Source organism: Nesoenas mayeri (assembly GCF_963082525.1).
Source record: "Nesoenas mayeri genome assembly, chromosome: 9".
NCBI lineage: Eukaryota > Metazoa > Chordata > Aves > Columbiformes > Columbidae > Nesoenas > Nesoenas mayeri.
Window position 1 is genome coordinate 5981733 of NC_137557.1, and position 23618 is coordinate 6005350.

The 23618-nt window shown below is 46.7% G+C and overlaps 1 pseudogene across 1 annotated transcript; it reads right to left on the reverse strand.

The window, feature by feature from the left end:
• Positions 1-19185: 19185 nt before the first annotated feature.
• LOC308043540 (cytoskeleton-associated protein 5-like) lies at positions 19186-23120 on the reverse strand (annotated as a pseudogene). Its single transcript has 2 exons — positions 20797-23120; positions 19186-20232 (listed from the first exon to the last, which is right to left on the reverse strand). The product of its transcript is annotated as a cytoskeleton-associated protein 5-like (transcript).
• Between the last annotated feature and the right edge of the window lie 498 nt (positions 23121-23618).

The window sequence follows — 23618 nt, forward strand, 5'->3', positions numbered from 1 at the left end:
GATCATGGCCAAAACCCATTAACTGAGTCTTCTGCCACTGGTGGTGTTTTATCTGCTCCATGAATTCACGACTGAGAGCTCTATTTTGGCCTTCAGCGATGACCATCTGTCTGGCTGCTCAACCCCTGGGGGCATCCCTGCTGCTCTTCCAAACTTTCTCCTATGGACCAGCCGATAAAACATCCCTGGCCCTAACAACTGATATCAGAGTTGTTTTATTCTCCCCTCACATAATGTCCTCATTTCTCATAAATGCGGGAAGATGCATCCTCCAGTTCTGCGTGGTACAGAAGTGCCATTAGGGCAGTCGGTGTAAGCGCTGAGCAGCAGGCAATTTAGGATGATAGCGTGCTAAAACAGTCGAGCAACCCACTGTCAATTCAAAAGCTTTCTGGCAGCTTTCTCTTCATTTTGGAGATTTCTATCTTAACAGACCTATAAAGGAACGGATTAGTTGAGATATATTGCATAGCAACTTGGCCTAATGTGTCAGCAAGGCTAAATTATGGCTCTCTGATGCTATGTAATGCTTGATAATGCTGTCAGAGGTTTCTCCCAGGGCTCAAAAGAAGCTTTTGTGGGGCTCTGCCCAGAGCACAGGGGCCAGAAAGGAGCAGGTAGTGCCCTGTGCTGAGCTTTGAGGCTGCTCTGCACCCAGGTGCCCTGTCCCTGGCCAGCTGTGCTGGCTGCCTGGACCCCAATCCTGTCCATGGGCACTGGAAAGAGAAAGGGGGTCTGTCAGAGCACAGGGGGGACTTCAGGCTTGTTGCCATCTCCAGCTTGCTCCCTGCAGGTGTCATTCCTCCCCCCTCTCCCCTGGCTGATTGCAAAGCTGAAGGAGGACCCCCTGTGAATTTATCCAGTTTGAAGTCCAGCATGGGTGAACCTGCCTTGGTGCTTCTGTGGTTCACTGTGATCCTTACTCCTCTCTGATCTTGTCCAGATGCCACCACTGCTTGTTAAATACAGCAGATTTTGCATCTTTGCATCCAGCTGCTTTGCATCATCTAGCTTTGGTACGAAGAGCTTCACGGTGGAGGATATCTGAGCACATTATTTTCTGCCCATAAATACAGATCTTTTCCATTTTAGACCCTGACTATATGAACTCCATTATATTTACTCCATTACCCACAGGAAAATTGTAAAATTATAGCCCTATACATTGGTTGGGAGGCTGTGTTTTAAGGAGCTGCTGCAGCTCAGAAACTCCTATTAATGCTGCACTGTGAAGGGGAGGGTTGGGGACCAGGGAGCCTCTGATTACTCAAGATAAAAATGATAGCAAATACTCCAAGAGGAACATACTGAAAAGGCTCCCCAGTCTATTAACCACCGAGACTGGGGTGTGTACTGAATCTACTCAATTTAAACCTCTGCCAGCCTAGAGGATTTTGCTCACTTTCCTCATTTAATCGACTTACTTTTGTAGGCAGACAGACAGATGGACAGGGACTGATCCCTCTCTGACTCCTCACTGCAGTATCTGCTGAGTCCCCTCTGCCTGACACCATAATTTAGTGGCCTCTGCCTGCGTTTCTTTAAGGTGTTCAAAGTTGTTCTTTGATAGATAAATCCTCCTGCAGCTTAAACTGCCAAATCTGAAATAGTCCTGGCTGGAGCAGGGATTAAGCAGCAAAACCTTATTTATTTTCTTCTTGGTGCTCAAAACAGACTGTTCCTGCTGCTCTGATGAGGCACTGCCTGTCCTGCCCCTGCAGGAGAGAACTGAGAGAGAATTCCCCAGCCGAATGGGGAGATGCCCTGGGAATGGCTGGAGTCCACAGGGGGAGTACAACAGCCTCATCTGCCCACGGAATTTCCCATCATTGTTCCTTTCATCTACTTGCATGAAGAGCACTTGCATATCTGGATGGAAACAGATTTGGGCATAGTTATTTTATTAATGTGGTGTTTTTAAACAAAATACACTAAGTCTAAATATTAAGATGCATTCACTGCACCTCTGGAGATGTTTTGGCAACCACCTAGCAATAATCTGGCTTCTGACCCTACTCAAAATGGGAATCCCCAGAAAAATCTATGAAAGATGGTATCTGGGATCCAAACTGGCAGGTAATGGAGTCTTCAGAGCTAATAACTTCATGCCCTTTTGTTGACTGGCAGCTTCAAAATTGAATGTCTCTGGTTGTTGCTCCTGGGAGCAGAGCTTCCTGTGGCTCTTCCTCAGCAAACAGTGATTAAACTGCAGCTTTATGCCACCAGGAAAAAAAAAAATAGAAAGAAGAAGGAGAAAAAGAAGTAGCTTTTTAAACAAGCTCCCAGGAAAAGTCCTCCAGCTTGCCCTGCTCACCTTGTGCATTCAGATAGCAAAAACAAGCCTCCTTTTTCCAAATTCTGAGGTTCACTTAAAATTTCACAGACTGAACTGGAACTGGGTTTTTCTTTTAAATTTCAAAGACAGCTGGGAAACTAATTTGTCCTTTTGATTTTGCCACTATCCGGCTTCTTATTTTTCCAGCTTGACTGTGAGCTGTACTCACAGAGGAGAGCAAAATCAGAGTACCTGGAGCCCTGGCTGCATAGTGCAAAGACGTGGGGATCACTCCTTACCTGGGCAAAACTCTCTGCTGGCCCGTTCCTGCTCCCTTGGCTGCTCAGAGACTTGGGAGCCGCCTTGGCCAGACCTAGCAAGGTGCTAAGGTGTAGCAGAGCCATGTGGTGTCATTCCTGACACATGGAGTTACTTAGTGCAGCCAGCGCTTCACTCTCAGCACGTTGTTTCCCTGAATTAGTCTGCTGAGCAACTCTTCTGCAAGAACATTTTGAAATGAGACACCCGTGCATGCCATAAATGAGCAATCACAGTTCTTGTTTGATTTGCTATCCCCTGACTTCATTTTATCCTCTTTTCTCTATTTTCATTTAGAGGTACTGAGGAGCAGACGACTGTGATGGATGTGACACGTGAGCCACCTACAACTGCCCCGTCCCCGTGCCAGAGCTCTGGAACAGGCATTGGCTGCAGGGTCAAAGCAGATGCTGGAAACAACAAATGCTGAGACTAAACCCAGAGGAATCAGTCTTTTTCCTTACACCCTTCAAATAAAGCCCTATCCTGTTGAACAGGGGCTCATTATTGCAGCATCATGAGACGACGGGTATTGCCATATAGCTAATAGGATGATTTCAGGTACAGTTGCTGATGCCTGATTAAACATCTCTGGGATCAGGCAGAGTGCTTGGATTGAATGGGCTGTTATTCTGTCTTGCTAATAGCAGACTCACAGAAGCACGTTATAATTAAAACCAAGACAAATGTCATCAATAAACTTTGATGAGAAGAGCTTCTGGCTTTGCGCCCATCCAGGCATATCAGGTGAAACACAGAGGACCTATTCTGCAGCATCCTCTGTTTTGGCACATGGGAGCAGGTTGTACTTGTGCTGCACTGGGGCAATTTGGGATATAAAATATAAGGTAATTCCAGAGGCTTGAAGGAGTAGACCAGACCTATTGCTATTGCCTGAACTGATGATAATGCCCTGAGTTTAAAGAAGCTGCCAGGAGAGCTGGGCAGGGGCACTCTCAGTCCCAAACTCTGATGTAGGTTTGAGGATGCACTTGAGCTCTATGGGCAGCCCTGGTCTCCACTCTGATGTAGCATGAAGGGGGTTAGAGGGGCTACAGGGAAGACCGGAATGATGCAGGGGATGAGAGAGCAGCCTTATGAGGAGAGAATAAAAAAGGCTTGGGAGCGATGAAATCATGAAGATTTCAGGTAAGGTACTGCAGACTTGTTCACCACATTCCACAGCACTCAGTTAATCTAAAAGGGTACCAATTTAAACCAGATACAAGGCAGCAGGCTTCTGCACGGAGTACATTTCCAAAACATGCTGCCTGCAGATTGTGGAGGCTGACAGAGTCAGCGGGGTCGGCGTGGCTGTTCATGCAAGAGCCGGCATTATTGTAGCTGTCCTTCAACCTATGGCACAAGGTAGAAACAGTACAGAGCACAGCACTACCCTGCTGCTCAGCGCTCAGCAAACTCTCCTTGTTTCTCCGTGTAAGCTATTCAAGTAAAGGCTGTAAAATTTCTGGGGCTGCCTTGCATGTGGGATGTTTGTCATGATCAGCGTGGGGTGTCACTTAAAACCTGATTCATCCGGATCCCCATGGAATGACATGTTTAATATGAATTATTTTTTATCTTCCAGCAATTTTCTGACTGCTCTTCTCCATAGATCTGCAAGATACAGAAAATGGCCTATAGCTCCTTTCACGCAGCCAACACGGAAATTAAACAACTTGCTTCCTCAAGGGACACATTTTCCCCTGAGCAGGAGCCCAGGTAGCAGAACGGGCAAGGCTGCTTTATCGCTTCTGGTTGCAGGGACACAACCCTGGTCAAAGCACCTTGGGGACACACGCTGCTTGTGTCTTGTGGTCCAGGTACCATCCCCTCCCATTCAGTGCAGCTGGTCCCCACCTCTCTTTCCCTGAGATAAAAGGCAGCCTGGAATGCTCCAGTCCAGTTTCTACAGTGTAAAATCCACGAACCTCTTTGCAAAGGTGAAGCCCCAAGAGTGTACAGGTAAGGCACAAGAAAAGGGTTTCATTTGCTCATCCCATCCACACCACCCTGCCTCAGCCAGCGTGGGTCATTTCCCAGAGCTTTCCTTTTGGAAGAGTTTTATAGAATCATAGAATCATTTCAGTTGGGAGAGACCCTCAGGATCATTGAGTCCAAATGTTCAGCTAACAATGGCACTAAAGTGTTACTAAAAAAAAAATTAACTAAACTAAACTCAACTAGTAAAAATCTATAAAGTAATAATAAAAGATGTTTTTCATTATTTATCTGGGTCTTCTCCTCCAGCCCTCATCCTGGCTCAGCACCACCTGGCTGGTCTCACTCTAGTTTCCTTGTCTGAGCTGGAGATGCTGCCCAGACCCTTGACCATCGAGGGGGCTGCTGTGCCCCAAAGTCCCTGCAAGAAGGGCAGCCCTATGGCTGGGGAGTCCCTGGCCCGTTTGCAGATTGCAGTAGCCGTGCACAGAAAAACCCCTCAGCAGGACCAAGGTTTACAGCCTCAGAAGGGCATGGGTCTGAGGATGGAGGAGGACCACTGCCTGTTCCACAGGGCCCAGCCTCTATACTCCTGTGTGGGTGGCTCAGGACACACCAGACACGTGTGGCAGAAGTGTGTAATGAGTATGGTGAGTCTCTGCATGTGTCCACCCCATTTCCTTGCCTCTGGGAGTATATATGTTTGCAAGCACACGTGTGAGCCTGCATGTCCATTTCTCTGGGAAGAAGCCACTCAAGAGCTCTTTCCAAGTAACATTTCCAATAAAGAAACCTGCGTAAGTGGTGCGTAAAGCTTTTATGAATCAAGACCTTAATCAGAACTTCGGGTTTCTGAGCACATCCTTCAGGCCTAGCAGTCCTTTAATGCATTCATCACATTAAGAGTTAATTTACAACACGCGGTCTTAGACGAGCTCTCGGCCCTTTGGTGAGGATCTGCCTGAAGTGTGAGCCATGCGTTAACAACCCAAATGTATTCCACTCACAGGAAAAAAAGATTACCCCTGATATTTTCACCCTTCATGGGAGACTCTGGGCTGTCAAACACATAGCAATGGTGTGATGGGACCACCACCGTGTTCATGAATTTTAGATGCCTGGGAGAAATTATCTATTTTGCTGGACCCTTGCTGGGCTCAATCAGTTCCTCCATGGTTGGTGACAATTAAAAGCCAGTATGATGCAAAGAAGATATTTTAGGCACTGCTTGACACCAAGGCTCCCATGCCACAAGCTTTGGTGTCTTCTCTACCTCCCAGGATATATCCCTTCTCTCTCTTTACTCAGACAGGATCTGCAAATTTGACGTGCTCCCAGTTTCCAGGAAATGGGCTTTCATATCCAAAGGCTGTGTGTTTCTGTGCAGAAATGATAATTATGTTGGAAGGAGAGGAGTACATTGCCTAACGTCATCTGTCCGTGTAGGATGTTAGGAAAGCTTGGGGACGGACTGTGCAGCACTTTGGTCCATGCAGCGTGGGTATCAGAAAGGCAAATTTTCCCCCGTTCTCACTTTTCTTCCCCTCTCTGTTCTCTAAGCAGATAACAATTCTCAGGCCAGTTTTCTCTTTTGAGCCAAGTGACAAATCTGCTAGTGAAATAAAAAGGCCATGCAAAGCGCTTTGTTAAGCAGCACATTTCCTGGGGAGATCCTGCAGAGCTTTGCAAAGCTTTGCAGATCCAGAAGGTCGCAGTAGCAACACTCAGTGTATTATTCTCCCCGTGTCCTTTTTTCTTCTTCTTCTCTCCCATAGTAACAGGTCAAAAACTGAGACACAGGACACAAAGGAAAATTACAAAGCCACACTACAACACTCTACCCCCTCCTCAACACCATCGTCCCCCTTTTGCTGCACCAGGATGGCTGCGTGACACAGCTCCCTGTCTCAGCCTGTCACATCCCAGCTGCAGCTGTGGGCTCCACTGGATTCAACTGATTTGTACCAGCAGAAGGGAGATGATAATCAGCTGTACCTCTAATAGAGAAGGCCAGAAACACTTCACAGTTTTGGGAGAAAAAAGGCTATTTTCATTCAAGTGGAATTCTTTTTCAAAACATATCAATTTCAGCACAGTATCGTCTAGGAAGAAGAGGCTCAAATTACCCTGTATTCATATGCTGGCGCTGGTTGATTTCCATTTTTTTTCTGATTCAAAAACAAACCCACACTTTATAAGATATATATATATATCTATATATATCTCTATATCTATATCTCATATAACTTTAAAGGTCATTTCAAAATAAAGCTTGAATTCACTAAAACAAAGTATTTCAATTAAAATAGTTTACAAGGTAATAACACTGGGGAAGTTTAAAGATTTGGGATTTTCTACTTCAGAACTGGAAAGAAAGAGAAAGATTTGTGGAATTTTTATGAAAAAAAATCATGGAGTTTCCACCTTGCTCTTCTACTGATGGACTGACATGAGGAATACAGGAAACCTGAGTTCACATCCCTCACCTCCTTGACTTGGATTGGAAATGTGGATGTATCTTTTCTACCAAAAAAGCCTCACTTACCTATTATGGGCTTCTCTCATTGTCCCCTGCTCACATCACTCCATTTTTCCACAAGGTAGAGTAGACCTGTTAAGCTTTGCCTGGACCCTGCTTAAAGCACCATCCCTCCAGCAGCACGTTTTCCTCTGCCTTGGGCTCACTCATTTTAAACAGCGAACGATGAAGTTGGCTTTGCTTTTGCTAGGCAAAGTTTGCTTGATCTTCCCCCAAAAAACCCATGCCCTGATATGTAGTTTCCTTCTCAGCCTCTGCTCATTCCTCCTGTTGTGTCTGTCGTGGTGCCCCTTGCTCAGCAGAAAGTCTCTGCCCCTGAGCATCTTCCCAGCTTTGCAAAGCCTGGCTCACAGTTCCTTTTGTACAAGGGACTTGGTTAGATTAATGCCAGCTACTGAGGTTTTCCTGTGTTTATAGAAGAAGGCAAAAGCTGTATTGTGTTATTGAGAAAGCTTCAGTTCCCCAGCCTGAGCAAATACTCCATTGACTTCTGCAACAAAGCAGAGACAAGTTCTTCACTGCACAACAGGCAGACAAATAATCCTCATGCAACTTATCGCAAATCTCTTGATCCAGCCTTTGAATTTGTGAGTCTTATGCCATGTAAGTATACATGAAAGCCTATTAGCTCCTTTGATCATATTAACCTGCTGCTGTGCACAATTAGTTTGAAATCTTTGTCTGAAAAGCTCCATGTTAGTGTAAGGAGAGATGCAGGGGAGGGATTCAGCCTGTCAGAAGAAAATGACTTTTCATAAGATGAAAATTTTGTACGATTATGTGATTCAAATGTAATTCTTGCTAGTTTAGCATGGAAACCAAGTCGAACTGTATCATAAAGAGCTCTAGGATGCTGCTGAGCCCTCTGCTAGTCTTGTCTCAGGGCAGGAACAGTCCATGGCTGTGGGTGGACACAGTGTATGAAATAGTGGATTGACAAACGGTGACAGCACGGAAGGGAACATGATGTCAAGGCCTCGATATTAAAGAATTTATAATCTAAATAGTCATGGTGTTTTGGGGAAACAAGCGTTAATGCTGCTCCCATTTTAAAGGTCTTATTGGTGGCTCATACAAAAAAATATTGGAATAAACTGGGTTTCCAGTCCAGTGTCTTCTCTTATCCACGGGATGATCACTCCCTCTCTGCAGGGACCCAATTGTGTGTTTCTTGAAAATGTTCTGATCAGCTCATGGGATGGAAGAATTTGTATACTCCAGTTTCACCTTGGCTGTTGACCATATCAATTTCATTGCCTTGAACAGACTTGTCTGGAAGGGATGTCCATCCTGTTTTCTCCAAACACTGCCTGACATCTCCCATTGAGTAAGCTCTTCAGGAAGGTCGCTATCCTTGTGAGATCAGTCTGGCCTCTATTGGAACCGATGCTATCTCCCCTCTCCCATATGGACCATTCGCCTGACAATTTACTGTTTTTAGCCTCTCCAATTAGGTGAAAGGATCAAGACAATGACAGTGTTGTTTGTCCCATACAAAGAGTGAGAATTATTGCTTCCACTCATAGATTTCTACCTCTGCCTTGGTCTTACTGTTTGAGGTGGCTGGAGCTGCAGCCTCCCAAAGGAGATACAAAACCCCACAAACCATTTCTCCACTTGTGCAACAGCAGCAGCATCTCTTATCTGCAAAGACCATATAAGCAGTAAAACACTCCATTCGAGCTGGGTGCAGCCAGGTTTCCAGTGTAATTAAATGTGAGGATCAGTAATGGGGGAAGGGAAGAAATCTAACCCTGTTCAACGAAGGTATTCCAGAGGGAGCTGGTTAAACTACGCCATGAGGCTAATTAGCGACGTTATTCTCTTGTTATTTCTGGATCCCCTGTATGGTGTCAGATATTTGATAGTGGTTATTCCCCAATCACCAGCAAGAGGAAACAAAGAGCATCCTCTAAATACTACGTGGGAAGAAAGTTTGTTATATCGCTTCTTGGTCTGTGCAAGACCCAGTGAGATCAGCATCTCTACACAGCTCCTTGGTCTGATGGTGCTACCAAAACATTGCAGTTCTCCTTGTTTCAAGGGTCTGGCAGTGCTGATGTGCTCTGGTCTTCCAGGAAAAAGCCCACTCCGTGCTGCTTTAAAAAGTCTGCTAAGCTCCTTGCTCTGCAACTCACACTGCTGTCATATCCTTAGCTGACAGTCAGTCTACACAATTAGAGTTAAGTGCTTTGTTTTTCAAGAGGCAGACGAAGGCAGAGATGAAAGAGCTCCACACACTACGTATTTTGTATTTGCACACAGGCTGATTTAGCTGCTTGCAAAGGTTTAAGTGGAGCAGCAAAGAGGTTTTTCTGGCCACTCTAAGGGATCTTGCTGGCAAAGGAACCCAGGTACAGACATTGCCTCACTGAGCCCTCTATGTATTTTGTGCAGCAGGAGTGCACCAGGATGGTTAGAGGAGGATGTGAGTCCTTTTGCAAACCTAATCAGAGTTTGGGAAATGTTCCCCTGAATATGGCATCCTAGTTTGTGTCGAACAGCAAGCTGCTGGCCTTAAAATACTCCAGCCAAATGTTTCAGTGCACAAAGCATCAAAGTGGGAGGAACTGGGCATACAAGAGACTCAGTGGTGACCAGCTGCATGGCACTTGACACTTTCATAGGATGTGAGACCTCATCTTAGGCAGAAAACATGCACATTACACGAATAAAGTGTCATGCAGGGCAGCAAGCAGCAGCAAGGAGACATGGATTGCTCCTGGTCCCCATAGCTGCATACACTATCAGCAAAAGCAGCGTGCCTCTAGGGTGGACTGTGGAAAAGATGTATTCCTTGGGCAATTTGATGGAGGAGGATACTGGGATAGTGTCTGAACATTGTCATGCTTCTCTGCTGAGCTGAGTGACCCGTATGCTTTTTAGCACCCTGGGGGACTGTTTGCTAAATGAGACAACAGCTCGGTATTTCCAGGCTTGTGATAATTTGGGGAATTATAAATAAATAAATAAATTGTTTATCAGTTGAATAGAGAAAAATAGAGGGAAATAGCAGGGAATGTGAACACTTGAGATATACTTTCTCCGCTTCTCTGTTAGTAATGGATCTCTGAGCAGTAACAATTCAGGAGCAGCCCCTTACCTCCACAGCTGACTGAGATGATTTTCTGATTAGCCAAACTTACAGATTACCTCCTGTGAGCTGTGTGGAGAACTCATCAATGCATTATGCAGCCCTGCTCATCAATTCTGCCATTTCAACTCACCTTGCTGCCTGCTCCTCCTTGCAAAAACCATGAGAACCAGACACAGGTTCCTGGACATGTCCTTGTAGCCAGGAAACTGCTTTAAACAGTTGCAGCACTGAGGACCAAATTAAGGTAAAGGGAGCTCTGCTTCTCTGTTTGGGGCTTGCCTAAGAATTTATCAAAATCCCCTGCTTCTCTGTTGCTTGGCTTCCCCTGACCAAAGACCAACATGCAAGCAGACTTTCTACTGCCTTTAATCTTCAGAGAGATAAATCTCAGGGACTGACTTTCACCTTTCTCTTTTCTAAGGACTCAAGCCATCCCTTCCTTGGTGTCTGCAAGGATGCTGATTCCAGTGACCTGCCTGGAGTGTGCTGGGGACAGGATAAGAAATATCCGTAAGGAGGCAAGTGCCATCCAGTGAAAAACACTGCTCTATTCTGCTAACCTTTAACTTTCCAGTGAAACAGCCAGCTCTTGTGTCTGGTTGGAGGTGATCCACGGCCAGTCTGTGTGACGGGCTCAGGGGGCTGGAGGTGAAATATTCCTTAGAATTGTGAGCACAGGGTCAGAATGTCTCTTGTGTGCCAGGTTACTGTCTGCTGTCATTGCTGCTGAGTGCTGACAAATGTGTTAGCAGCACAGAGGGGAATCTCTCTAGGGTGCCTGTCCTTGGGCACCAGCAATTGTGCTTGCGCAAGGATGCAGTCATGTGAAGTGGCCTCTCAGCATGAGACAAGTACCTGTTACTGAAACACTTCGAAGCAAGCTAAGGTTCTCATTATTTTCTGAGCCTGGCGACAGTGCTGTTACTTCATCTGAGGCTGTTTCTTGTGCTTCTGAGGAGCTGACAGGAGTCCACCCACTCCCCGTCAGTGGGGAGAGCTCTTGAACCAGAGCACCCTGCAGCCATGTGCACTCCTGCAGCGCCCAGCTTGACCCCCGAATTGCTTTACAGACCAGTCCACAGCCATGTGGGGAGCGTCTGGAAATATCCTGGAGAGTTAATCCTGGCTAGATGTGTGCCAACGACAAACTCACATCCCACCTCTAGACCTGACAGGCTTTTCTAAATGGATGCTGAAAGGCAAATAAGGGTGACAGAGAGCAGCTGGAGGCGGGGAAGGACCTCAGCTACAAGATCAGAGCTGTCTTGGTATTTCCTTTAGGTATGGAAACTGTAATTAAACCTTTCTCCTCCTCCCTCTGTGGGTTTTGGTTCAAGCCCTGCAGGTCACTTTGATGGAGAGATGGTCCTGCTCTGCAGAGTCTGGAGAGTAAATTGTTTTTCTACTGGTCTATTTGTTGTGGTGGCATTTAGTCACATTTCTCACACTGGTGGCACCTTCAGCCTAACTCGACAGGGAGCCTGTTGTGCAGAGCATCACTGTGTAAATGCTGTAAATCACATTGGCCCCCGCAATGGGGCTTGCAGGGATGGAGAAGAGTTTGGGAGAGGCATTGGAAAGCCAAGCTGCATGTTGCTGGTATGCTGAAAGTTCCAGTACTAAAGACTTTGTCTGAGTTTCTTGGGCATAATGGCATGCTTCCCAGCCTTCTTTCCATGAGCTCCTGGAGCTGTGAGCCAGGTACCTCAAATGCTCTCAGATCCACGTATTGAAGTTTCTCAGAGATTAATTACCATGTGTAATTGCCATGATGGATAATGCGGCAAGGTATTGAATGGGGCCCTGGAGCCATTCAGGACCTACATTCGCCCCTTTTGTTCAGATGGAAAATTAAATGATTCTTAAAATAATAAATGTGCACCCTGGAGAAAAATACTCAGCTGCTCCCTCAAGAGGTGCTGTGCTGTTCTTGTGTGGAGCAAGGAATAATGAAGGTAATTGAAAAATTATTACTTTGGGGGCAAATTTATCTTGGCTTGTGTAGCCTTGCAAATACACTTGACTGGTGAAGCAATCCATGCTCTGCAACAGGGAGAACAGCCGTGCTTTACTAAAACCAGGCCACCAGCTCAGGGGTCAGATGCTGCACCTTCTTGTTCTTTGTGCAGTTGCAGAGGTCTTGAGCTAATCCCATGTCAACCGGCTGTTTGGTGCTACCTGATCAGCCCAGGGTGAGAGTGTGCAAGCCAACCTGCATCATTTGGGCTGGGACAGGCTAAGAGGTCCCAGGCCAGGGAGGAGAACTCACTAAGCTGTGGGCAACTGGTCAGGGAAACTGTGTTTGGACATGAACAGCAGCATAGGTGCAGTAAGGAAGAGGTTGGTCCTAGCAAACCCGTTTGCATTACTGAGCCACATAGAGGTGGACTGCAAGTATGTCCCAGTTTTGTTAAAAACAAGTTTCTCTTTTAGTGGATTTGCCTGTCAGCTAAAGCCTTCTTATTAACTGCATTTTCCTGGAGAACCAGACACATGTTTTGGTAAACCTAGCAATGGAATGCAAACTTATTGATAAGCATGGATGGACATCTTGCCAGAGGGGCGACGAGAAACAAGTGACCAAGAAACTGACCAACTGTGTAAAACATTCCATTCATGTGAATACTTCATATAAAAGTGGGAGATCATGAGGATCTCGTCCCTTTTGCCTTTGCTTTTTCCCTTCTGCTTATGGCCAACATTAGGAGAGGACCTTGCTAGTCGTCCCTGCGAACTGAGGCCAGTGACAAACTGAATCCAGTTCCGGTTGGCTGCAGAGTCTAATCCAGGACTTTGGTTGTGGGCTCTGCAGTTGCTGAGACTTTCAAGATTGGTTTTGTATATTTTGTATTATTTTCTCTATTCTTATTAGTAGCATTAGTAAAACATTGTTAATTCTTCCAACTCTCTTCTCTCTGACCTTCTTTTCCTCCCGATCGCCTGTCCTGAGTGGGAAAAGGGGAGAGGGAGGGGCAAAAGGGGGAAGGGAGGTGGGGAGAGGAGGTTAACAATACATCTGCCAGGGTTTTATTGTCACCCCGCAATCTTAACCCTTGAAAAGTATTTGGCCATGCTCCCTCTCTCTGGTATCAGCCATTCATTATTTTCCATGTAACTTTGTCTTCTCTGTGGCTATAGCCGAATGTTGGAGTGACAGTGACTCTATCCCCTGCAGCTCAGTGAGGGGAGTGTCTCCTATGAGATGGCACGTTTATTCCTTGAGGCATTTGCAGATGGTACAGGAGCAGCTATATTAGAATCCAGGGTGCAGTTGATCCCCCCTGCCCTGCACACCCTACAGAAAGAACAGCCAGAGAATAACAAGAAGAAAAATTTGCTCCTCTGTGTCTGCCTGGAGCCTGTCCTGGCTGCAGGGGGTTTCAAAACCCTAACACTTCATAAAGGGTGTTGGTTTTGTTTTTGTTTCTCTGTTTGTCTTTAAAGAAATATTTAAATGAAACGAAAGTTTTCACATGTTGCATTTGTTCTTTTTTTTTTAAAAAAAAGCTCTCAAATCATTAGAGTACTCAAAGTAAACAGGCTCTTCATGCTTTATTACCTGATGTGTATTATGGCTCCATTAGTGCACTGTGGCACTTCTGCCATTTTCCGTATTTCAAAACGTTTTAAAGATGGGACTCAAATCGTCAACATTAATTGCCAGCAACACAGAAATGGACCTTCTAAAAGGGAAATAATTTTATAGCTCTAATTTGATTAAGTAGTAAAGCTCATTGTTTCCATCTTAGGTGGACAGTAAAAACACAAGTAAAGTTAATATTTATTAATCTTAATGTGCAGGCCAGGTAATTACTTTACCCATGGTGGCAGTGAGGACTGCGTGACTCTCACTTGCTCTCTCGCTGTATATTTGCACATACTTTGGGTAAACAGGAAAAAGAGGAGGGTTTGGTGCTAATTAGAGAGATTAAATTCTCTTTCCAAAGGTCTCCTTAATTGTGTGCTGAAGACTATGGTAGCTGTGTTTGGTGACAGTGGCCAAACACCAGGAGTAGGCGAGCAGCTCTGGAAGGAGCCATGACTTAGACATGCAGAAGTCCATGTGTAGGCATGCATACACACAGAGTCACATCGATGTTCTCCCTGTGTTGTTTATTTCCTACACAGAAATCTTTCCACACTTCTGAAATTATTTTTGCCCTGTGTTTTTTATTTCTTGTCCCTTTCCTTGCAACGTTTAAGCAAATCCAGCTGAGGCATAGAGCATCCCAATGCTGTGACCAAGACCACCACCACAGTGTCACCTGTATGAGCTGTGGGACAGACATGCTGGGCATTGCTGGAAACTGAGTCTTGAGCTCAGGAATTTTTGGGGCTGTTTCTGCCCTTCTGTGACTCTCCCTGTGCAGAGCATGACAAGGGGACAGAGCAAAGGCAGGGGCAGAGCAGACCTGAGTGTGCTGGCTGGCAGGGCTGCAGACCTGGAGAGCTTTTGCAGCCCATGGAGAATTGGCTGCTGGTCCAAACCCAGCTTGGGACAGAAGCATTTAGAAGGCTTTGTCTTCAACAGTTTTACTTGCCAGGTGTCTGCAAATCTGCTCACTTCCATCACTGCATTGCATGCCTGTCAACATCTTGGCTGGTAGACACTGGGCTGTTCTGTAGGAAAGATGCTTTTACAGGGCAGCTGTAGATACATATGTGGGGGAAAAATCATGACAATTGCCCAGGGCAGATAAGACCCATCACTTTACTAAATGAGAACCATGCCAGGTGCAGAGAGATTTCACACCTCTGATTTTCCTGTGCCTGTGTCGAGCCCACTCTAACCATGGGGGCTTCACATGGCAAGCTGATTGCTGCCTTCAGCCACGTCTGTTCGAATGTCGAGCCTGGCTGGGACTGAGCCAAGGCAAGATTTGCCTGCAGCCCAGGTTAGCTGATGGTAAGCAGGTATTAAACCTGAGATCTCTGGATCAACATGACCAACATGGATTAACATGAGCTACTTCCAAGACCGTTTGTGCTGGGCAGGAACAGATTTAGAAATTATCTTGCCTCCTCTCAGTTGACCCAGTGAAGATGAAAAGAACCCCAGACAATCACAAGTCTACCATTTGTTTTCCTCACCAAGCCTGCTCAGCAGCTTGCAGGATTGACCCTCCTGCATCCTGCCTTTTAATTGCTGACTGATTGTAACATAAGATTTTATTTTCCCTGTAATGACTCTTGGGGCCCCCAGATGTTCTCCTCAAGTGTGGTTGCGTCAGCACTAGACTGAATGACTGATACCAGCAATTTTTACAGCTTGAAAGAAGAGAAATATGTGAAGGGGATTTAATTTAGCTCCAATATTATGTCTTCAGCTTCAAGACTCTACAAGAAAATGACACCAAAAGGTTATTTTACAACAAGAGGAGGGAGAATTAGCCTGAGAGAGGGAGGGCGAGATCACCGAGCTGGCTTTCTAATATCGGTTCATTACAGAAAAAGCATTTGCACAGCCACTTCACTGCTGCTGTTAATTTAAACCTAGATGATTAAAAGCTGTAATTGCAGAATTTTAAATAAATGTCCGCTATCTGGATTATTATATTTTTAATTAGTGTGGCTCTGTTGAATGTTTTTATCCCTCTGATTGATTTGTTTTTACTGTATTTATTTATAATTCATTGATCTCCCTGACCCTGCTATCTCCTGAGCACGCAGTTTGGTCATGATTCCAGCAAATGGAAGAGAGAGAAACCAGGAAAGAGCAAAAGGTATGAGGTCAGCTCTCCCTTATGAGCTCTTTGCATCTTTCCTTCTTCGCCTCGCAACCCAGGTGCTCTTTTGCTCTTTGCTCTTCCCCAGAGCTATGGGGGAGGATGAACAGCCTGGAGGGCTGTCTGTCTGTGATGGGGGAAAATTGAATTGCTCTCCAGCAAACCTCAGCATGTGGTGCTGGCAGGAGCAGCCCAGGACCCTGAGGTTTCATCCTGTATCTTAGGGTCTATTCCTTAACCATTGTTTCACAGGCAGGAACTCAATCCCCTGTTTCTGAGGGACTCTCTAGAAATGTAACATTTCCCTGGCAAAAGGCATGATTTTCTGGCAGGCTGGGTTACCTGTGTTGGAAATAGCTCTTTCAGGACACAGGCTTCCACTGTCCAGATCTGAGTGCAAAGCGTATTTCTAAACCTTGCTATCCCTCATAGCACCACCCAAATGTGACTGTTGTGTAAAGCTCAGAATAAGCAGTTAGACCCATGCCGGACCGTGATACCCCATCGCATGCTTTTCTCTGCCTGTAACAAGGAGGTGCAAGGAAGAATAACTTGTAGATCATCATCCTGATATTCAGGGCACTCCCAGTTGCTTTTCAGGTGCTGTGCTGAGGGGCACATGTGAGAACACACCGGGAATATTCAAGAGGCTGCTTGCTGCTGTGAGACTCCAGGGCATCTCTGCTGATGCACTTATCACCTATTGAATCTAATATCTGCAGGACAGAGACCTTCTCTTTTTTGACTTCATGCTGCACCCACTACAGCAGATTTCTGATGGCTGACACATCAGTATGTGATGAATAGTCTGCCTGCCAGTATCTGCCAGCCTCTCAAACTCTTGACTTTGCCCCGTTTTATACAGTATCTGGAACCCTTAAGGAATGAATCCTGTCTTCAGCATTATAGAAGAGGAGTCTGCCTGTGTCCCCTGGCTGCAACATAGTGTATGGCCTCAGCACATCGATGCTGTCTGCTGGTTAAAGGCTTTTCCTCCAGCAGTGTGCCAGATGCAGCACTGCAGCTGCCGCAGGGATCGAGAGGACAGCTTGGTGACAGCATGTTGCCAGAAAGGCTTTTGCAAGGAAAATACTATTCCTTGGCCAGTTTCAGTGTGGCCTGAATGGCAGGGCAGTAGCTAGACAGCACTCCCTGGTAACTGTGCTGGAATGATGCTCATGCATCCATATAGAGCATTTCCAGGAGCTAATGGAGACAAAGCTATAAGAACAGCTGCTTGTGGGGTACTGATTACCAGCAAAAAGGGAGCACAGCACTGAAGGAGACCTGGAACAGCATGTCCAGTCGCCTGATCTCACAGCTCAACATGGGTATGAATTTACTTTTGGATAGCCACATAAAGGGCACTCTTTTGCCTTGCATGTAAGCTACACAGCTCCACTCCAGCCTTAAAGAAGTTCATGTCCATTAGCACAAAAAGAGAGGGCATCCCAAGGACAGAGCAGGAAGGAATTAAAGAATAAAAACTGGAGAGGCTTCAGTCACATTCTTATTGTGAATCCTTCAGCTAACCATCCAGAAAATAAAGCAGAAAGTAGATATGGACATACCAGAGCCTGATTTCATAGATACTGGCACAGCCCCTGGGCAGGTACAGCACTGGATGAATGAGATAAGTGAGGGGGTGGCCGTGACTTTGTAGCGGCATTAGAGAGAATTATAGTCTGCACCAAACAAGTCATTTTGGCCATTCAGAAAGGGTAATTACACTTTGAGATCTCTGGGGTGTAGTTTGTGTGGTGTTCTTATTGGCCAGTCATCAGGCTGTGTATTCTTTTTTCTTTATTTTAATTAAAAATATAGATTTGCCATGTTCAGCAGGCAGCTGGCTTGCTCTGTCTCAGTACAAATGCTTAACAGCATTTTGTAATTGGCTGAATTGTCTATTAGTAAATAGGCCTTGTAATTTAGAGAGCATCCTTGAAGTGCTTACAGTTACATGACACAAAGCTAGAAGAGTCCTACCTTTGGGAACTTACAGGTAAGAGGGTGTTAAACATGAATCAAGGTGGTTTTATGTGAGAATAGCAGAGTGCTTTTTGGGCACCCTGGAAGGGATGGGCTGGGATCAGGCACTGGCAGTCTGCAGTTGTCCCGTAGCAGCTCTGCTCTCTCAAACTCTTTCAGTTTGACAAATGGAAGCAGGTTAGAAAGTCTGTGTCTTATTGATTTTACCTGAGAGAAAACAAACTTATATGAATCACTTTACTGGATGAATTTCCTATTGCAACCTGTGCCTTTGGTGGGTTCATTGTGCAGCTGGTGCACTGTTGTGCACTGTTGGTCTGAAACTTCATTGACTGTGAATGTTTTGACTGCTAGAAAATCCCAAGTTGGAAGGACCCCTGTGGAGGTTCTCTGGGCAGGATCAGCACCCTGAATGGCTCACTGCCCTGTGCTCTAACCAGATTTGTGTGTTCCGAGTTTGGTTTTGCCCCAAGGCCTTGCTCTCACTCACCTTATTTTTTTAAAGGCTAAAAAGTTGTGCTGTGACATGGAAACGTGAAGACTTTGAGCTCTGGAAATATGCAAACCCTATGGCTGTTCCTTGCAGCACCCAGGAAACCTGGGAGACCCTCTTCACTTTGTCTGGGTTGCATCTCTCCTTGTTTTAAGACCTATCTCCTCTTTGGCTTCAGAAAGAGCAGCAGTTCACTCTTCTTTCTATTTACCCATACCCCTTGGGGAAGGGATCAGCCTCCACATGCTCACCCGAGGAGCCCAGTCTGAACTGGACTGAGATCTTCACAGGTATGTGGCCTCTTTTAATTCTCCTCAGCTGAGTACCTGTGCCCCAGAACTACCAACCCCACTCTTTGCTCTTCTGAACAACAGCAACAGAGACATCAACCAGAAACCGGGACCAGTTTCCTGGGGGGGTGCACCCCTGGACTCCCAGAACACAGGTAACTCACCCAATATTCATGTTGGAGTTCTTTCTTTATTGGTTTGTGGTTCACCCATCTGCCCCTTGATGCATGTGTGGTGGAGGGCTGGCTAGTTGTGAGGTCCCGATGCTATATTTGGTGGTGGTTCTCCATGCTCCCAGGGACATCATTGTTGTACAGCCCTGGAAAGGAGGGAGAAGCATGACATTAGTGCCCTTCGAGGGGAGCCGACTTGCAGAAAACTGTCTCACTCTCAAGACACTGTTGCTGCTGCGGGTGAATGGCAGGTTTTCCAGGTGGTGGGATGGTGTAACAGCCTTCCCCTTTATAGGCCCTCCAGGGATCCCTGTTGATCTAAAGGGAGATGCTTCCCCCTCAGGTTACATCCCCAAGAGAGGAGGAAGACGTTCTCTGGTGTCCTGTTCTGTGCAGATGATGGCCAGGCTTTGCTTCAAATAGCTCTGCAAGAAGGGGCAGAGGTTTTCTAGAAAAGACTCCAACTTTCACCTGGGCCATTTTTTCTTATATTAATTTAACTCCTCTAGACCCTCCCACACATTTTCTAGAAGATGCTCTTTAAAACATCACCTGCTTTGTCCTTTGCAACCCTGCAAACTGCCCAGGGATCCTCCTCCCCTGCTCCTACAGCTGTTTCCTTTGCTCCATACTTGGCAGTAGGACTGACTGTCTTTCGGAGGTAAGCTTCCACCTCGGAGCCAGCTGCATCCTCAATCAGGGTGAGGTGGTTCAGGATACTCGCTCCTTTCAGCTTGCACAGGTTGTGCAGCAGAGTTTTCAGTGGCCAAAGTGTGTGTTTGTTTGTGCTCTGCTTCAGTTTTTCCTTGGAGAGACCCTTCATGAGCATGTGGGCATCCAGCAGGATTTCATCCAGGTTGATGGTTCTGATGGTGGCTGGGAGAAGCCATGTGGCCCTCCACAGGCACTTAGCCAGCAGGCCAGAAAACTTCTCTGGGCTGCCCTCACCCATCAGGCTGTCTTGGAGCAGTTTCAGCAAGGCACGAAAAATCCTTGTCTGGTCAGATTTTTCCAACACCCTCTTTGTGAGGACATTAATGGACTGTATGAGCTTCTGGTCTTCCTCTAGGTCTCCGTCCAGGAAGTCTAGCATTAAGGTAAAGAGATTGTCCATTATATCCTTGAGCACTTCCACTGAGACCTCCTGAGCCAGTTTTATCTCCTGGAAGACACAGTTACAGACCTGGATAACACATTTACATTGCAGAATGAGTTGTTCCTTCTGCCATTTCTTATCTGCTTCCTTTTGCTGGTTGATAAACTTGAGTGATTGAAAGCTGGCTACAAGGAACTCATTAATGTGCCCAGACATGGCTCCTACTTTGCTCTTCTGCCTCAGGATCTCCTCAGTTTCTTTCATTGCCTGGATGCTGGTTTCAGTATCGCCACTGCTAATGCGACAAATAAGGGAATTAATGGTGGAGGTGATGTTGTGACATGTGTCATCAGTGTCTGTGGAGATAGGCAGGGTTTGGAATTCAGGGATCGTTTCCAACTGAATGATATCCTTCAGTCTAAAGAGACTATATTTTCTGGAGACCAGCCTGCTCACTTGCTCACCTACAGGTGGAGGCAATGTTTGCGGAGCCCCATTCACTGAATTGAAATTCCCTCTTTCAGAGCAGGTGGAATCTAGCTTAGAGGGTGCATCTCCTGCATGCTGACAGGTGGCTTCAGATCTTGCATTTGAACCATGCTGAGGTTTCTCACTGTAATGTTTTGCTGAAGAAATTATTGATCTACTAGGTTGCTGTTTAGCAATTTGTCCCAGCATCCTCATATGTTCTTCAGGAAGATGCCCAATCATTTTGAACAGGGCTTCCCCATGAGTTTTGCAAGCTGTGACCATAATGTTTAGAGCAGCATGATGAACAGCACTGTCTTGGTCTCTAAGGAAGGCAGCTATCCTCTTCAAGGCTTTGCTAGGGCTTGGCCCACAGACACCCAGGCCATACGTTTCAAGGAGATAACCCATCTCCACCAGGCAGCCTTCCTGCTGCTTAGTATTATTGGACTTAATACCTTCCATGAGGAAGCCAAACACCTTCCTAGCTGGGTACACCAGGCAAATCCTCTTCAGAGTGGCATGCACCAATTTAAGAACAGTTTGCCTCGGCTCCCCCATCTTCAGGACCAGGTATGGGAGTAAGGAAAACGCCTCATTGTCCATCAGCTGGTACTTTTCTTGGATCAGCAAGGTTAGCAGCAGATTGAGGTAATCTAGGCTCTTGATAAGCACCCATGTGTTGGTGTCAAAGAAACGTAGGGTGAGCCACTTCAGGATCAGGTCCAGGCAGCTGATAACTCCTTCCTTTTCTGTCTCTAAGTGCTTGGCCATGATGGTCAAGGCTTTGATGTGGTGTGTGAAGCTGGAGTGGAACATTTCTGCCTGGAAACTGCTGGACACACAGCTGCTCATCTGATCTTTCAGCTGCTTGACATACCTATCACTGGGAGCAGTGAAGTTCCACTGCAGCACCTTGCTGCCTTTCTCATCCCTCATTCTCTGCTCTTTCCCCTTGGGAACAATTATGAAGATAGGTCCCAGTTTGCTGACCCCATCCTTCGGAGTCAAATTCATTCGTGCTTTTCCCTTGACTGCACCTGTGTCCATCAGTATTGTTTCTCTTGCCTTGGGTGCCTTGGGACCCTCCTTAGCCTCTCCTCTGTTTTTGCGTGCTGGCCCTTTAGCTGATGCTTGTGAAGACAAGGCTGTTGCTACAGGTGGTGTGGTTAGAAATGAGGGGAAACCAGTTGTGGTGGTGACTCTAGCATGTCTGGAAAGTGACCTAGCAGAAGCAGTGGACTGGGCTGCTGGACTGTCATTGGCATTCTCTAGTATCGCAAGTACGTGGTCCTTTGCAGCTGCCTTCAGCTGACTGGTGGCCTCAATCATCTTCTCAAAGCCAAGGTGCATTATGAAGAAAGGCAGGGCTGCCTGCGAGGCTGTCTGCACGTCCCTGTTGCTGTCTTGCAGGGAAGAGTAGAGGTGAGGCACACACCGAAGCAGGTCCAAGGGAGCTGACTTGAGGGTTGGCAGCTGTTCAGCCAGCCACTGCACCAGCACTTGCTTCTGTGAAGGCACTCCTTCACCTGGACCTTCTGAAATGTCCTGCCCTTCCAGCCACTCCAGTATGTTGATCTGTGCAGCCCAGGCATTCACGGCAGCCAGGGCAGCAGCTCTCGTGCTGCTTTTGCTTTCCCTAAACAGAGCAATGAGGGGAAAGCCCAAGTCCTTCATATGCTGTTTGATGTTTGAACCCATGGCTGTGGACAGCTGCTGGAGGACCCTCAGAGCCATCTGTACCAGAGTGGGGTTTGGGTTGCAGAGACAAGCCCTCAGGGCTCTTGGGAGCTCTCCTATGTTTGGCTGGATCAATCTGGCATCCTGAAGGATGCCTGCAACCTCTTCCAGGCCCTCCCTCTGGATCATCCAGTTCTTCTCTTGCAGCTTTGACACCAGCTCTGGTGTGATCCTGTCACCAATGTCTATGGCTTCAGTCCTTCTGTGATCCCCTGGGTCCTCCTGGGCCCTGTCATTTAGGTGTGGCTTGGAGTTGGCACGACTGGAAATTGGTGGGACCTGTCCACGCAACTTCTCCAGCTCAGCATCTATCTGGGGAAGAAGCGGCAGCTCTTCACTCTCAATCAGTGCTCTCAGTGAGTCTCCCATGTACAGGTAAATAACCCCCAGCAAAGTGATGGCTGATCTCTGCACACCTGAGTGAACAGAAGCAAGAGCAATCTTCAGGGTATTGACCAGTGCCTTGGCCTCCATCCCTGCAAAGCCAAACTCCAAAATTGCATTTGACAGCCAGTCCAAGATCTTGGAATGGATCCTGCAGTTATTCTGTGAGAAGGCCAACAACATGGCTGTCTTTGCGGTCCAAGGCAATGAACATGCCTCCGCTATAGCTGTCAGGGCTCCTTGAGCACTGTTGCTGCATAACACATCTCCCACCATTTCTACCACGCTTTCCAGGACAATTTGGGCAGATGTTCTGGAGAAGTTCCCTTTCTGGGCTAGCAAGGTGATGGTGTGAAGTTTCTTCTGCATCACCTGGAGCTTTGTTTCCTTGCGTCTTTGTGACAGCAGTCTCACCAGGGCTTGGCATGGTATTTCACTTCTCTTCATCTCCCCAACAGTTTTCTGAAGGGTATCCATACTGGAAAGCCTCTCTTTCCAATCGTCGCTTTCAAAATTCTGTATGCAGGTTTCAGGGAGAACAGCCACTGCCTTTTCCCCACACTCTTCTGCTGAGAGCTCTGGTTCAAACATGTTACTTGAGACCAATTTTCCTGTTTGCTGTTGGCCTCTGTCCTTCCAAGGATGATGGGGTTTCCTTCCAAGGACCTCAGACCAGGAGTGAGAGAGTATTACTGGGTGTTTCTGCTACTAGGTCGTGTGAAGGGGAATGGAGATGTTAGGGCAGCAGCTTTGAGTCCCCCTTGGCAGAGCGTATGGAACCCATGGAACAGCCCTGGAGAGCACCAGCCATTGTGAGGTTGGTGTGACTCCAACTGTGCTGGGAGGACAGCCCGTGGGGATCCACACTGGTGTGGTGATGTCTTATTGCCACAAGAAGCTACCGTTCTTCCCACAGCAGGGTCTGAGACCCCCAGGTCCAGGACCACTTCTTGCAATTGGGAGGAGAAGACATCAGGACAGGTAATATCACCTCCAGCCCCCTGGAGGCAGTTTATTCAAGCTATGGAAGATGCGGTCTGGGAAACAGTGGCTGCCACACATTGTGCCAAAGTGCCACCACCATGGGCC